Below are 15,657 nucleotides of genomic sequence, written 5' to 3'. Positions count from 1 at the left end.
AAAAAACAATAATAATAATTTTTTAAAAGGTATTGCACCTTGTTTTTTCTTCTGTTAATTCCTGTTTTCTCAATCAGTTCTGGACTCAGGCAAGGGAAAATGAACTTACATATTAAGTCCTCTAAATATCAACTGCCTTAGAACCCCCCAGTTAATTACCATGCCTCAATTACTATGTCAGTAGCTTGAATGAAAGCATCAGCAGAATACCAAAGGTAAGAATTAAATGTTTAACTAACTACAATTCTAACTCCTACTTATCTTTCTAATCTGCTCTTGGCCTTCATGACTTAATTCCAGTTTTCTCCATTTTTCATCTAGATTGCCCCTCAATGATGTCTTGAGCCTCAAACTTCATGACTGAAAAAACCATGTCAGTCTTTTCCTTCTTAATTAGGCAACCAACTACCAACATGGAAATCTCACTAAAGGGTAAGATTCACACCAAAGTAAGGAAATCTCAGTGTCTGTACTTTCCAAGCTACAAACACACACCTGGGTGGCACCTACTATAGCCTAACAATTTTATTAATTCATTAAATTACATCCACAATGTGCATGGTTTAAGTTGGTGCCAACAGCAACTAGTAGCATTTTCTCCAAATCCCTTGAAAACTAACTTGTATCATGAAAGTTACAGAGACTGACACAAATAAAATAGGGTAGCAAAAGACTGTCATTGACTAATAGATAAGTTCCAATACATGCTACTTAATATATTAGATTCCATTACCAACAGAAGAATGTGGAATTCCTTTAAAAATAAACAGTGTTCAAGTTATAGTAAACTGAGTTACAAACTATTCACTTTTAGGAAGTAACTGTTAAACTAATGGTTGTATTCTAATGCATTATTTGGGGATAGGAAGTGAAATTGAGTGAAGTATTGTGAAAAATTTCCCAAGTAATTCTTACGTGAGCCCTCCCACCCATCGGGATATAATGCTTTATAATTAATTTACGAAGAATTTACAATACTGATGACTTTGAGTCTGAAGAACTAGTTTAGAATTCCAACACTGACAATTACTGTGGGGCTTTGGGATACACTGATAACTTATCTGGAGCTTAATTTCCTCTGCTGCAAAGAAGAGAAATCTTATGCCTCAATTATAATGACAATAACTTAATTCCAGCAACATAATTCCAAAGATAACAATTAAGTTTGTTAAAAGTAAATGTTATAGCACTAGAGGAGAAAAGGCTATTCCTTCTTTTTATACTTCTGAATTCAGTCCCATCTTTCAAAAGATATGAAAGCTAAAATTCACTAAGATCCATAAAGGAACTTATTTGATTCAGGTTATTTGAGCATTGTGAATTGTTGTAAAATTAGCCACAGGTAATCATTAAAGCAGTTATAGATATACCCTGTGTTTTAACCAGATAGAATAGGAGAAACTTGCCAGTAGGAGAGCAAGGAAAAGAATTTTGCTGAGTGAGTAGAATTGACTATCTATCCCAGCTCCCTGAGATAAACCTGAAGACAGCTTCAGCTAAGAAGTTATCTACTTTCAGAGAGATTAAGTTCATGAGAATTCTTAATTCACCATGAGATTATTAGGAGACGCTAGAAGAACTGGTTTGCTTGAGAAAAGTATCTAAGGAGGGAAAATGGCTATAGTATTAAATGCGTACCAAGAAGGACATAAATTAAAATAGTGGTGACAGAAAATAGTGATACTACCAAGGGTGAGTTTTGCGGAATAGTAGGGAAAAATTTAAAGACGGCAAGGAGGTTAAAAATCAGAAGTGATAGGAAACTAATTCTAGTCATGAACTGTACAAAGTGGAAGTAAACAGAAAGTGTAATCAAGTTAAGTAGTAAGAGCTGAGTGACATAAATTAAGAACTCAGGAAAGGCAAGGAATAATTTGTAACTTTCATTCTATTCCCATTACCCTGTTTTATTCTTCAAAGCTCTTAATATCACCTGGTAAGATTTTTATTTAGTGCCTCTTTCTCCTTCACTAGAATGTAAGTTCCATGAGAAGAATTTGTATCTGCCTCATTCTCTTATATCGCCAAAACTTGACTATATACAGCATTCATATTTGTTCAATAAATGAATAAACCAAGTTCTTCCAGAGTTGGAAAAGAAAAAAAACCTAAAATAAGATGTCTGAAAACTCATCAGCTCTTTACTTAATTCACTCTTTGTATTTATCACTTCTCTCTTCCTCCATGTAATTTAGGACCAATCTGCAGTTACACTAGCAAGCTTAGATATATCCAGAATATATAAAGACTTCTTATAACTCAATAATAAAAAGAAACTCAAAATGGGTAAGGACTTTATGAGCCATAGCTACAAAGAATATATACAAATGTACAATGAACACATGAAAAGATGTCTGACATCTTTAGAAACCAGGGAAATGCAAATCAAAACCAAAATAAGATACTACTTTATACCCACTAGGCCGTGGGTAATCAAAAAAGACAGATGATAACAAGTGTTACAGAGATATAGAGAAAGTGAAATGCTCATATGTAACTAGTGGAAATGTAGAATAGTGCAGCCCCTTTGGAAAACAATTTAGCAGTTCATCAAGAAGGTAAACACAGATTTATCATATAAACCAACAATTCTACTGCTAGGGTAAACTACCCAAAAAAGTAAAGATATAAATCCACAAAAAAACCTAACCACAAATGTTCATAAAAGGATTAAATCATAACAAACAAGTAGAAACAATCCAAATGCCATCAACTGATGAATGATGAATAAAACGTTGTTACTGGTTTTTTGATGATGCTGGAGTTTGAACTCAGGACTTTGTACTTGCTAGACAGGTGCTCTACCACTTCAGTCTTGCCTCCGGTCCAATAAAACGTGTTAAATACACAGAATTGAACACCCTTGACAATAAAAGGGCGTGATACATGCTATGACATGTACATGCTAAGCAAAAGAAACTAGTTACAAAAAAACTAATCACATTGTATGATCCCATATATCAAATATCCACAATATGTGAATCTGTATTAGTAATTAGATTATAGATGAGTAGTTAGATTAGTTTCTTGGGGCTAGCAGGGAAAAGAGGAGAGGTAAAAAGAGAATAGGGATTGACTAGCAGGTATGGAGTTTCTTTTTTGGGGAGGAGGGAGGAAATGTTCTAAAATTAGTTTGTAGCAAAAAAGTCCAGAATCATCACACACAAATGTTCTACTTCTTCCCTCTACAATGCCACAATATCCATTCCCAAACCCCAAAGCTGGAACACAAAGTGTAGAGTAAAAATAATGATCTCACCAGAAAGCAACTACTAATAATTATTTTCAAATCAATAATCCCTTGTACCATTCAGAGAGTTTGTTTTCTGATGATCTCCAGAAAGCACGTATAGTCACTAAATATGTTTAGCAAATATACATATACAGCTGAGGAAAAAAAAGTTCACACACCTGGCAAGACCCTAAAGGTACTACCTACAAATCAACAACTTAGGGTAAACCCCTCTCCTAAAAGAAGAACAAGGTCAGTAAGAGACAAACAGAAGATGGGGGGAAAGTACATTAACCAACAATCAGTTTTATTCAGCTTCTTAACACTAAGAGTAGAAGGTGTAAGACTGAACTGCCTCTTTTCCCTCCATAGGACTAGTGTCAATAAAACAGGTGGTAAATGTGGGAGAGGGGAGCTTCCTGGCCAGACATCACAGAACTGTAACTTCTTCCAAACCTCAAGCATTACTTCCTGCAATTCATGTAAACAGATCACAGGCCATCCTCTTCAAACCAAATCATAACCCAAGCAAGCAAATAACACAGGATTCTATTTCTGGGTCTGTTATTAACTCACTGGATAATCCTGAAGCTTCAGTTTCTCTACTTTGCTTAATATCGTAACAATATCTGGACCCAAAATCAAATCATGTGGTCGAATAAAGAAACTTTTTTCAAATTCGTAGATTTATTTTTGGAAAATTTGACAGAAGTATATGAAATTAAATCATATTGTATATTTAAATCACCTTTATTGAATATATGTGAAACACTTAAAATCCAAAAGATTATCCACTCCAAAATGTTGAAATTTTAAACACCTTTTAAAGATATTCACTAAACAAAGAATAAACTTTCAGAGGGCTGGAAGGTTTTGAGGTTTTAAATCTGAGCTCGGTTATATTTAGAAAACCAAGAGGCCACTTCTCTGGATGCTGTATCTTTATCTTGGGCATTTGATTCATGTGCTTTGCCTGGTGTAATTCAAAGCAAGAGTTCCTACCACACCCCTGAAAAGTAAATTGACCTATCAGAACTTACTGGGTGCCAGATGAATGACAAGCTATACTGCAAATGAAAAATATAGGAAGCTACTAGAATTAATAAATAATACCTGCTGGCTCCCCAAAGTCAATTTAAAAACAAAAATCACCGCTGATTTCATAAGAATTATTTCTATCCCATTTCTAGAAATCTTGATTTAGGATCCTCCAATGAAACACAGGAAATCTATTAATTAAAAGCTGTGTCAGGTGATTTTGATGCACTGGTTAATTCAGGAAATATTGGTGTAGGACAAGAACAGCGAAAAGGACTCATATTATTTTCCAACTATGATCAATCAATAGTAGCTATATGAAGTGCTTGAGAAGATCATGTTTAAACAGAAGTAGCAGAATGCCACCAACAATGGTGATGAGAAACTGGTAACATGAAAACCATGTACCATCATGCTTGATTCAGACCCCTGAGTTGATTACTTTTAAGGAAACTTCAGGAATAAGAAGAGACCCAGATAAGAATTATTTCCTTTTAACTGGCAGGAGCACTGAATGACTCAAGGAGGGTAGTAAAAACAGGTCTGGAATGTCAGCCAGTACTCTCCAAATGTACTTAAGTTCCCAGTATCACACAGAAAAAGAAGACAACATGATTTCTTCTCCCAAGATGTTTACAATCTTGCTAAATGATAATACAAACTTGGTTTTAGTTTGACTTGAGAAAGCTAACCCTAATTAGAGTCAGTGGAAGCACTGACAAGCAGGCAAAACAGTATAATGCAGTTCAATTCAAGAAAGAATCAACCATGGGTACATGATTAAAGTGATGTATTAGGTGGATTCCACAGGCAACATTTCCCAAGAGGTTATTATTATCAAAGCATGACCCATTGGAGGGCAGATAATCCACTTTGTATTGTTTTGTTATGCATCTGTTTGTACCACTGGAATGCTGGCTCCTGGTAAGCCAATACACGTCAAGTTAACTTTTATTTCTCCCACAATGCCTAGCATATGTTATGTACTTAACATTCCAAAATGCTTGAATTGATGCTAAGGAAGAAAACTCTGATACATATTTCAAAAGGAATAGTAACAGAATTTGATACAGATAGAGAAATAAAGGGCTAAAGGAAATGAAAGAGTCAAATTATGCCAAAAAGGGAGAGGGGAGCTGTGGTTAGGATAAAAGATTTGAGAAACATAAATGGACCTTGTCTGAATCTTGATTCAATTAAAAAAATCAATTGTAAAAAGGCATTTCTAAACAATCAGGAATTTGATTACAACATGAGTATTAGGTGACAATCTAAAAAACATTGTCAATTTTCTTAGGTAATAATGATAATCTGTGGTTATGTAAGATCTGTATCTTTTAGAGATGCATACTGATGTAGGGATAAAAGGACAATGTCTATAATGTTCTTTAAAATGCCTCAGCATAAAACAAAAAGGAAAAAAGATGTCTGAAGTTAATGTGGACAATCTCTTAATTGCTGAATCTCAATGACAGGTAAATGGTGAATCATTAATTTTATATACCTTTAAGTATAATGAACAGGGCAATTGGATTAAAGTCATTGGGTGTTATTTACCTAACTCTAGTACTGTGAAACTAACTTACTTTTCTCTCTTAAATTTCAGGAAGCTAAAAATGACTAGTACTTCTGAGAGGGAAAAAAAAAAAAAGCCTGTACTCAATCAGAAGAAAATGGGCATTCATTTGTTAGCTGTACTAATAGGAAATCTCTCTGAATATCTACTCAAAGAACTTCTTATAAATTAATACGAGAACTGAATATGTGCCAAGGTGGTGACTCAGCTGCTAAAAAGAAAAAAAAAATACAATCTTAGGCTTCATTAGAAGAATAATATCTAGATCAGGGAGGGTAACAGTGTCATACACTCTTCACTGGTTGGTAACACTGGAGTATTGTGTTCTGTTTTAAGCAGGACATGTCAAGAGTACTTACGAGCTAGAATGCTTGTAGAGAGGGATATACTCTAGTGAGTAGTTTAGAAACCAAATGTCAAGTGTGGAATGAATGAAGAAACTGGGTGTGTTTAAAGAAGAAAACATTTTCCAGCCTTCCATCTTACCTCCACTATATAGATCCAACATATTTTCCAGAGGTTTTCAAGAGCTCTTAATAGGTAATTCAAAAAAAGTAAGATAAACACTTTTTTTTCTCTAAAAGATATCCAAGTGTTCAATATCCTCAACTGCTCTGTAAATGTCCAAAAAAAGGATGTTCAATATTTTCCCAAATATTAATGAACCTCAATTATCTGCCATTCCTCCAAGTGCTGAGGATTCAACAATGAACCTTTTTAATACCCTAGAGTACAGTTTGGGAAGCAACTGACCTGGGTCTCTTTCTACTCCAACTTGCTTTATGCCTCATCTCTAAATCTTTGATTATGTTCTCAGCCTAGAATGCCCCACCTCTAATCTTAATTCAAATACTATCTCCTCCATGAAGCTTACTTAACCATTCTAAGCAAAAAACGCTCCCTCTCAGCAAACCTGTGGCTCTTTATCTGTACCCATTTCTTGTCAACAGACTATGCCTCTTAATTACCTTTGGATCTTTCACAATGCCCAATATCTTGCATGCAGATGTACTCAAAAAATATATGCTGAAAGAATAACTTTTAAATACTTGAAGAACTATCTTGTGAAAGAAAGCAGACTAGGTCGCTATCATTCCATAGGGAAGAACAGGGATTAAGTTACAGCAAATTTTGCCTCTATTAGAGCTAACAATAGGCAGGCTACCTTTCAACTACCAGTGACTACAGGCGTTCTAAAAGTAGCCAGATGGCTGTATGTTAAGTGTTTTAGTGGGATACCTCACCAGCCTGAATTAGTAACTCTAGGAACTAGTTTTTATTTATAATAGGCAAAAGGTAACTTTTCAAGCAAACTATTTGCAGCAACATCAGAATTCTTAAAGTTAAAACATAAAATGTCCTTTCATTTATTAACATAATGAATACGTAATAATGCCTACAATGTGTCCCTCACAGTGCTAAGTACAGCCACACTCTCCAAACCATTTCCTATATACCCTATGGAAGTCCCATGAGATTCTATTATCTAGTGACATCATAGCCATCTTTGGGTAAGCATAATCTGATGTTGCCACCACAATGACAAAATCATCTAACACATTTCTCAGAACGAGTCCCTTTCATTAAATGATGCAGGGCTATAGAGAAGCTAAAAAGCAAAAAAAGACCCTGTTTCCATCTTGTAAGAGTCAAAATAAGGGGCTGGTGGAGTGGTTCAAGTGGTAGATGCCTGCCTTGCAAGGTGTGAGGCCCTGAGTTCAAATCCCATACTGACCCAAAAAAAAAAAAGTCAAAATAAGGTTCTGCCCTGAGGGTGGGGGTATTTTTGTTTGGTTGGTTTTGTTGGTAATGTTTTTTGTTATTGTTTTGGTGTTTTGTTTTATTTTGGTCTGTTTTTGCAGCAGGATCTCATTATATAGTCCAGGCTGGCTCGGGACTTGTGATCCTCCTGCCTCTGCCTCCAAGGGCAGATTTCTTAATTAGGCTCTCAAAGCAAATGTAAAATAAACCTCAATAAGAAATGCCAGACGTAAGAGGGTCAGACATAGTACTGCGTGCCTGTAATCCCTGCACTGGGGAGGCTGATACAGAAGGATCACAAGTTCGAGGCCAGCCTGGGCTACAGAGTGAGACCCTATCTTAAGAAAAGAAAAAAGGATAAAAAAGAAATTGCTCCTTAAATTAAAGCATTCTTTTGTTTTTTGGGTTTTTTTTTTTTTTTTTTGGTGGTACTGGGGTTCTCAATTCAGGGCCTCCTCACACTTACTAGGCAAGTACTCTTCCACTTGAGCCAAGTTCCCAAGTTCCCAGCCCTTTTTTGTGGGTTCTTTTCTTTTCTTTTTTTTGATAAAAGCATTCTTTAGATCAATGACTCTCAGTATTTTGCAAACAAATAGCCATGAAGCCATAAGTTCCTCTTAAAATATCCATCTACACCCCTAAATGCATTAAGTTCTTCAAACAAGTAAGTCAATCATTCTGCTTTTCTTATTAAAAACTAATAAACAGAAGAAATCAAAGGATACTAAATGCCAAGGATATCTTTGTCATGTCTTTCCCAAACTACAAGCTATGGTTTTTGCTAGCAGAGACCTTGTCTTTTACTCATGTCTCCATTATTTAGTAGTGCTTGAACACAACAGACAGAAAATAAATGAGCAAACAAGTGAGAGAAATGAATGAATCCAAAGTTCCTGCATTAAAAGCAGTACCTTAGGTCAGGAGGGATGGCTCACGACTATAATCCCAACTACTCAGAAGACAGAGATCAGGAAGGTCACCATTCCAGGCCAGCTGGGGCAAAAAATCAGCAAGACCCTATTTCAACCAACACACCAGGCATGGTGGTACATACTTATCATCCCAGCTATACAGGAGATGTAAACAGCTTTGTTTATTTTTGGTGGTACTAGCACCTGAACTCAGGGCTTTGTGCTTGAAAGGCAGGCACTGGACCACTTGAAGCACACCTCTAGCCAACACAGTGTAAATAGGACGATTAGGAGCAAAAATGCAGGACTCTTTTCAAAAAATAACTAAAACCAAAAGGGCTGGGGACATGGCTCGAATGATAGGACATCTGCCTGGCAAACGTGAGACCCAAAGTTCAAACCTACACTGCAAAAATAAAAACTAATAAACAGTACCTTAAGGAAATACTAACAATTTGGTTTTTCTTATTAGAATCCTACCAGAGAATGGAAGCAGATAAACAGAACCTTAAATCTAGTTCTCATTATAAACTACAGGGCCATTTTTTAGGCCACTTATTAACAATTACTGCAAAATAATTGCTATTGAGGAACAAAAATTAATTTCCTGAAATCTTCAAATTCTAATGCAAAGAAAACTTAAGTCATTTAATACACTCACAACTTGACTCATAAGGTTAAAATCAAATAATTTGTCAAACTTAATTATTTGTATAACTGCTTAGAAAGCAAAACTTTGATAGTACCAAGCAAATGTTTAAACTGCTTTTCAAAAGTCCCAAGATCCACATTTTTTCCAAATTATCATTTCTCCTTCTGACTGTAACATATGATATATGCTCATTGTAGAAACAGGTTCAAAGGAGAAAATTAAAATTACCCATTGTTATGCTTTTCTCTCAATCTCTCTCTATTCAATTAAACTTCCTTATATACTGTCAAGTCTTCCTACCCCCCTAGACAAGAGACAATCATGTTCCAAGTATAACTTCTCAATGTCTTAATTTCATAGACATGCACTTCCATAAAATAAGACCAAATCTGCTATTTAGCAATCCTTTAAAACTTTCACTCTGATTCCCTCCCATCCTCACTGCCAGAATTCTAAAGACAGAATGTAGATTCAACTAAAAATGCTTCCAATGACAAAAAATGGACCTCAATTTAACAAGAGAAGTTGCCACCACTAGTTTTATGTCTCCGAAGTTTGATGTTATCATAACATATACTCTAAGTAGTCTGGGTCTTTAGGGATCTCCACAGCCTTTTTGCTTTTCCTCAGAAATCTAGTCTACTCCTCATTAAAACTTTGTCTTATTTCTGCTTAAAAAAAAAAAAAAAAGACTGCAAGCAGAGTCTAGTGTCTGGGTTCTAGTGTCCACTCTACTACTAAATGATTAAGTGACATTAAGTAAGTCTTTGATTGTACCTCATTTCCAGTCCTACCTAAATCACAGGGCTATAAAGAGCCTCTAAAATCCAACAGATCAGAGAAAGTGCTTTTGAAAAAGTATCATCCAAATGTAAGGTGTAAGTGATTCAAAAACATATGATCTATAATAACCAACATAAAACATGATTTTCTGTTATATAAAGATAGCATTTCTTATGGCGACTGTTATCCAATGTATACACTGTGGGACAAAACCATCAATCTATTTCACACTTTACCAGTCTACTGTGTAAAAATGCGTCAAAGAGTCACAAACATAACCACCAGCAGAAATGGGATCTTCATCATTTACCTTCTGCTCATTCACCTCATGCCACTATACTCTGCTCCATTTTCATTCACAAGGGCCAACCCACTCTTGACTGATGCACAGTTAACTACTGACTGTAATGTCAAAAGTTCTACAACCAAGCCACAGTAATTTTTTTTTTTAAGGATTTTTGGGGTTTGGCTTTGATTTTTTTTTTTTTTCTTTTTTGCAGTACTGACACTGAATCCAAGGTCTCTTATTGGTAGGCAAGAGCTCTACCACTTTAATTACACTCCCAGTCTTTTTGTTTTTAATTTTGTTTTTAGCTAGGATCTCACTAGCTTTCCCCAGGCTGGCCTAGAACTTGTGATCCTCCTCTCTCCACCTCCCAGATAGCTGGGATTACAGACATGTGTCACCATGCCTTCCTTTTAAAGTTATCAGCCAAAATCCAGGATCTGAACAACAACCATTTCTACCATATTACACCCTTCCCCCAAACCTCTCTGCAAGCAAACAGAATTTGAACTATTATCAGTTGAATTCTAGAATTCTTACCCCTAATCCAAATCTCACAATAATTATTACAAATTAGTCCTATTAATGATTTCAAAGTAAAGCCAGGTCTCAACCTTAGGAAAAAGCTGATTCAGCTTTTGAAGTTTTTAACAAGATTACACTGGCACCAAATTCTCCCAATCAATCAAAAGATATACCTGATTTCCTTGATACCACAATCCATTGAGCAAAACTTTTATTAGGCAGAATTCAATTACAGCTTTTAGCTTTGCACTCCAGGTAAAAACTTTGGCTTTGCAAGCCAGTTGACTGGGTCAAGTCTCCTTCAGAGACAGGGTCATCATGAAATTGCCAACTTTTCAATGGAATCCATGACCCTGACCCTCTCAACCTATGACTTGAAGATAATGAAAAATAAACACAGGTAGTTTGGGGGAACTCTGACAATTCTCAAAGACCATGTTCTAACCACAGTTCTTATTTCACTCCCTAAGTTTAGAGTTCATCACAGACTACTTCACCCAATGACAGTGGGAAATAAGACAGTGCAGCATTAAGATAGGTCCAATTACACCAAAGTGAAATCACTTAAGCTTTATGATAAGATTCTTTGGGCAATCAAAGTGGCCTAGAAATTAAGTTTATCAATGGTGTGAAAGTAAGAGCTCCATAATAGGATCTTAATTATCCCATGCTACACATTTATATTTATCCAATATTTTATCTTGCTGTAGTATTAAAGTTTGATGCCATAAGTCATTTGTTGTGTTTCATTTGTTTTGTCTTGATCTTACAGAAGAGTATTAATCAGTTTGAAAGGTACCGCATTCTCAGATTATCAGTCAATATATGTCAAATAAAACAACAGCAAAAGGTACCTAACTACAAAAGGTTACTTAAAATAAGTAGAATGTCATTGTTATAAATATAAATGCAACATCTGGTTCCATGTAACAAAGCTATTTCCATATCCCAACAGATGGCCCACAGTAATAATGCTTTGCTGATCTGGTTATAACAAATTCTATTATATCAAAAATCCTGTACAGCAGATGCCCTTCCCAATTTCAGTACAAGTCAATCTCTAACCAAAACACTGTGCTTTGGTTCTTATTTGTACACTAAAATTTAGTTATGCCAATTAAAGTGGTTCAAATTTTTGACAGTTATTATAAAATGCCACTGTGGTCTTTTCTGAGTTTTGGGACAGAAGAGATACAAAGTACCTCCCTGCAGGATTGAAAGGCTAACTGTTCAAAATGAAAAACAAAAATTCACAGTTAAAGGCAGACTGAAGAGTGTGTAAAAGTGAAGTTTAGCTCTCTCAAGCCAAGGTTTCTGAATAGTGTCAATGTGGAAAGCAAAAGGACTAACAAAAGCAACGATGAAGTTGAGAGATAGTAGTGACAAACAAAAGAAAAATGTATCTGGGCGGGCAGAATGGCTCAAGTAGTAAGAGTGTCTGCCTAGCAAGAGTAAGGCGGTGAGTTCAAACCCTAGTGCCTACCAAAAAAAAAAAAAAAAAAGAAAGAAAGTATGTGAATGTCTAGACAAAATGTGTCTTTTACACTAGTGTTAGATCTATATTTAAAAGAAATGTGAAAATAATGTCAAGTTAACTTTGCTGTTTAATTTCTTCTCAACTTTATTCAAAATCCAATCTTCAAATTCTGGCCATGATCTTACTTAAAATGCTACCCTCTTTTGATTCATAACCAGTAAACAGCATAGTTATTAAGAGCTACTGAAGGTCTGAAAATAGTACAGGAGTTCAAATCCTGGCTCATTCCATTCCTAGCTATGTACCCTAAGGTAAGTTATGTAAACTCTCTATGCCTATTTCCTCATTGTAAAACATTGATAATAATAAAATCCACCTCTTAAGGGTTGCTGTGAGGACCATATAATAAATGTATTTAGAACACTTTTATTCTATAGTAAAGGCTAAAATATGTTAGCTATTACTAACACTGCCACTATTATCATCATCACATTAAGACCCATTAAAGTTTTGAAAAGGCAGAACTATATCTAAAACACAGAGCAAACAAGTAGCAAAATTCTGGTAAGTCTTCATTTTATGTCCCAAAGATAAACCAATAAAATTCAGCAATTCCCAAAGCAAGTAGATTTCCTAGTCCCTTTAAGTCATCAGGAATTTACATGAGGATTCTTTAAGATACACAGATTAATAGAAATGGCAGAAACACAAACTAAGATCTATTGGCTCCACCACTGACTTAAGTGTGCAATCTCGGGCAAGTCAACTTACCTAAACATTAAATTGTTCATCTTAAAGATGTTTTTCTTACATTACTGGGTTGGTGTTGTATCAAATGAGATGTGTATGAGAAAACTTATGCAAACCATTAAAGTTCTATATAACTGTTCCCAGGCCATTCATGCCTTTCTCATCTGTGTATCCCTAATGCCCAGTAGGCACAGCAGAGGTTATAATCTAAAGGAAAAGTTCTGGAGGGCTTGGTAAGGTGTAGAGTAGATAAACACAAGGAAGGGTTAAATGAATAAGAAACCCAAATGACCATCAACTGATGAATGGATAAAAATGATGTATATCCTGACAGAGGAGTATTCTTTGGCAATAAAAATAATTAAAATAATGATACATACAACATAGATGTCCATAAGTGAAAAAAGACAGAAACAAAAGATCCTACGATATGAAAGAGTGTAATCCCATTTATAGGAAATGTCCAGAATCAGCAAATCTATTGAGACGGCAAGTACATTAATGGTTGCCCCAGACTGGAGATGGAAGAAAGAAATGAGTAGTAGCTGCTAATGGATACAGATTTCTTTTTAAAATATGCTAAAAATTACTGTGGTCATTGTTGCACAATTCTATGAATACACTCGAAATCATTGAAATGTATTCTTTAAATGGGTGAATTTTATGCCATGTGAATTATATCTCAATAAAGCTGCTTTATTTTAAAAAAACAAGTAAAAAATAAAAATAAGGAGCCAGGCATGGTGTCACATGCCTGCAATCCTAGCTATATGAGAGACATAAGAATTGCAGTCCAGGCTAGCCAGGGCAGAAACATGAGACCCTATCTCTAAAATAATTAAAGCAAAAAAACCTGGGGATGTGGCCCAAGCGGTAGAGCACTGCCTAGCAAGTGCAAAGCCCCGAGTTCAAACCCCAGTACCACAAAAAAGAAAAAGAGAGAAATGTTCATAGGAAAAAAACTGTGAAACTACAAACTAACCATCTTTGGAAAACTAGTTTCTTCCTTTTTTGAAAAAAAAGTTTTCTGGGATCTGAGTAGCTCATATGAACAAGAATGATACTGGAGAAAGCATTAGGAAAAAATATTAAAAATTGCCACACCAGACAACAGCATTTCTATACATCCTGCTATCCTTCCTTTCAAAATTCTAAGGTTACAAATTATCTCCTTCTGGTCTAGTTCAATAGTCTTTTCATTAGGGTCATGTTTCTGAACTTCAAAACTGCATCTGATACTGTCAACAACCCTATCTTATCGAAAATGTTTCTATCCTTGGCATCTGCGGCACTGATGTACTACTGTGTTCTTTACTTATTAGCCTATTATGTCATGAAAAATTCCAAACGTCAAAGCTTTCTCGCCACTATATATGTTTCCTTCTAACACACACCTACTCCCCTGTGCTTTAACTACCACCTAAAATCCTGCAACTGCAAAATCTACAGTTCATCAATTATGCATTGTATATGACAGTGATTAAATGCATAAGGTTAAGTAACTTGCACTAATTACCTTTGTGATCATAAAACCTTATGATTAAGATTCAGTAAGTTAAATACATGAAAAGAGCTCAGAAAAATGCCTAGCATACAGTAAGTATTCAATGAACATTAGCTTTTATTTTATTTTCACAATCACTATTTCATGTAAGATAGACCATCATCTTGTGCCTGAAATTCTCCAAAAATATTCTAGTAGGTCTCCCCATTCCTGGCACTCAGCTGACACAATGTTCCTCTGGAAGATCATCACACTCTCTTTAGAACTCACCGTGATGCCCTACCAAACTAAACCTTCTATCCTTGAAAGACCCTCCACCAATACACCCTGACCAATCCTAAACTCATTTATTTCCATTCACCAATATGATGGTGATGGTCAAGCTACGTGATACATTTTGTAACTTGCCACTTTTCTGCATTTGCCCATGTCCCATCTCCTGAAATACACCTCTTCACCTTTAGAAATTCCCCTTTCTCACATGCAACTTGCACTTTTGACTTTGTTTTCATTTTTATCCCAAACAGGAGTTTAATGTTGTTTGGTGGGCATAATATATATATGCTGCTGCTCCAGCAGAAGAAAACAACTTCTGTCCTCTTTCAACAGAAACTGAAACTCTCAAAAAGACTAGTATTTTATTCCTTGTGTCTCTTCATACAGACTATACACAATGACAACACAATACTTTGCAGAAGTTCACAAATGCTGACTAACTTACTAAAAAATGTACCTCAACATATTAGTATAACATTCTCTATTTTCCACTGCCCCGCCCATACTTAGCATAATGAAAGCAGATAGAATCAGTATTTAAATATTTTTATTCTACATAGAAGGAAAAGGGAGAATATGTTAACAATTGTACCAGTATTAAAATATATGCAAAAACACTGTACAATGTGGAAAAAGAGAGAACGCTGACCATTCTGGTATTTACAAAATGACTTCAAAACAGTGAGTTTTTTTTCATTTCACCCAAACTAATGAACTAAAAACAGCCAAAATGAACATGTCCTGATCTCATTCAAAAACACCTAATAAAGGCATAAGAAACTCCCCAGTATCTTCAACAGCCAAAGCCAAGATAAGACTCACCTCAATTCCAACATAAACCAAACAGAAAAGAGACAAATCACTCAGATTTATCTAAGAAACAGAA

At 35.3% G+C, this 15,657-nt stretch overlaps 1 protein-coding gene across 4 annotated transcripts in view; it reads right to left on the bottom strand.

The window, feature by feature from the left end:
- Foxj3 (forkhead box J3) overlaps positions 1 to 15,657 on the bottom strand; it is a 128,058-nt gene that overhangs the window by 110,609 nt on the left and 1,792 nt on the right. The window lies entirely within an intron of this gene.

Source organism: Castor canadensis, chromosome 7, assembly GCF_047511655.1.
Source record: "Castor canadensis chromosome 7, mCasCan1.hap1v2, whole genome shotgun sequence".
Taxonomy (NCBI): domain Eukaryota; kingdom Metazoa; phylum Chordata; class Mammalia; order Rodentia; family Castoridae; genus Castor; species Castor canadensis.
Note: the sequence above shows the minus strand (reverse complement) of the source record. Positions and strands in the feature narration are given on the sequence as shown.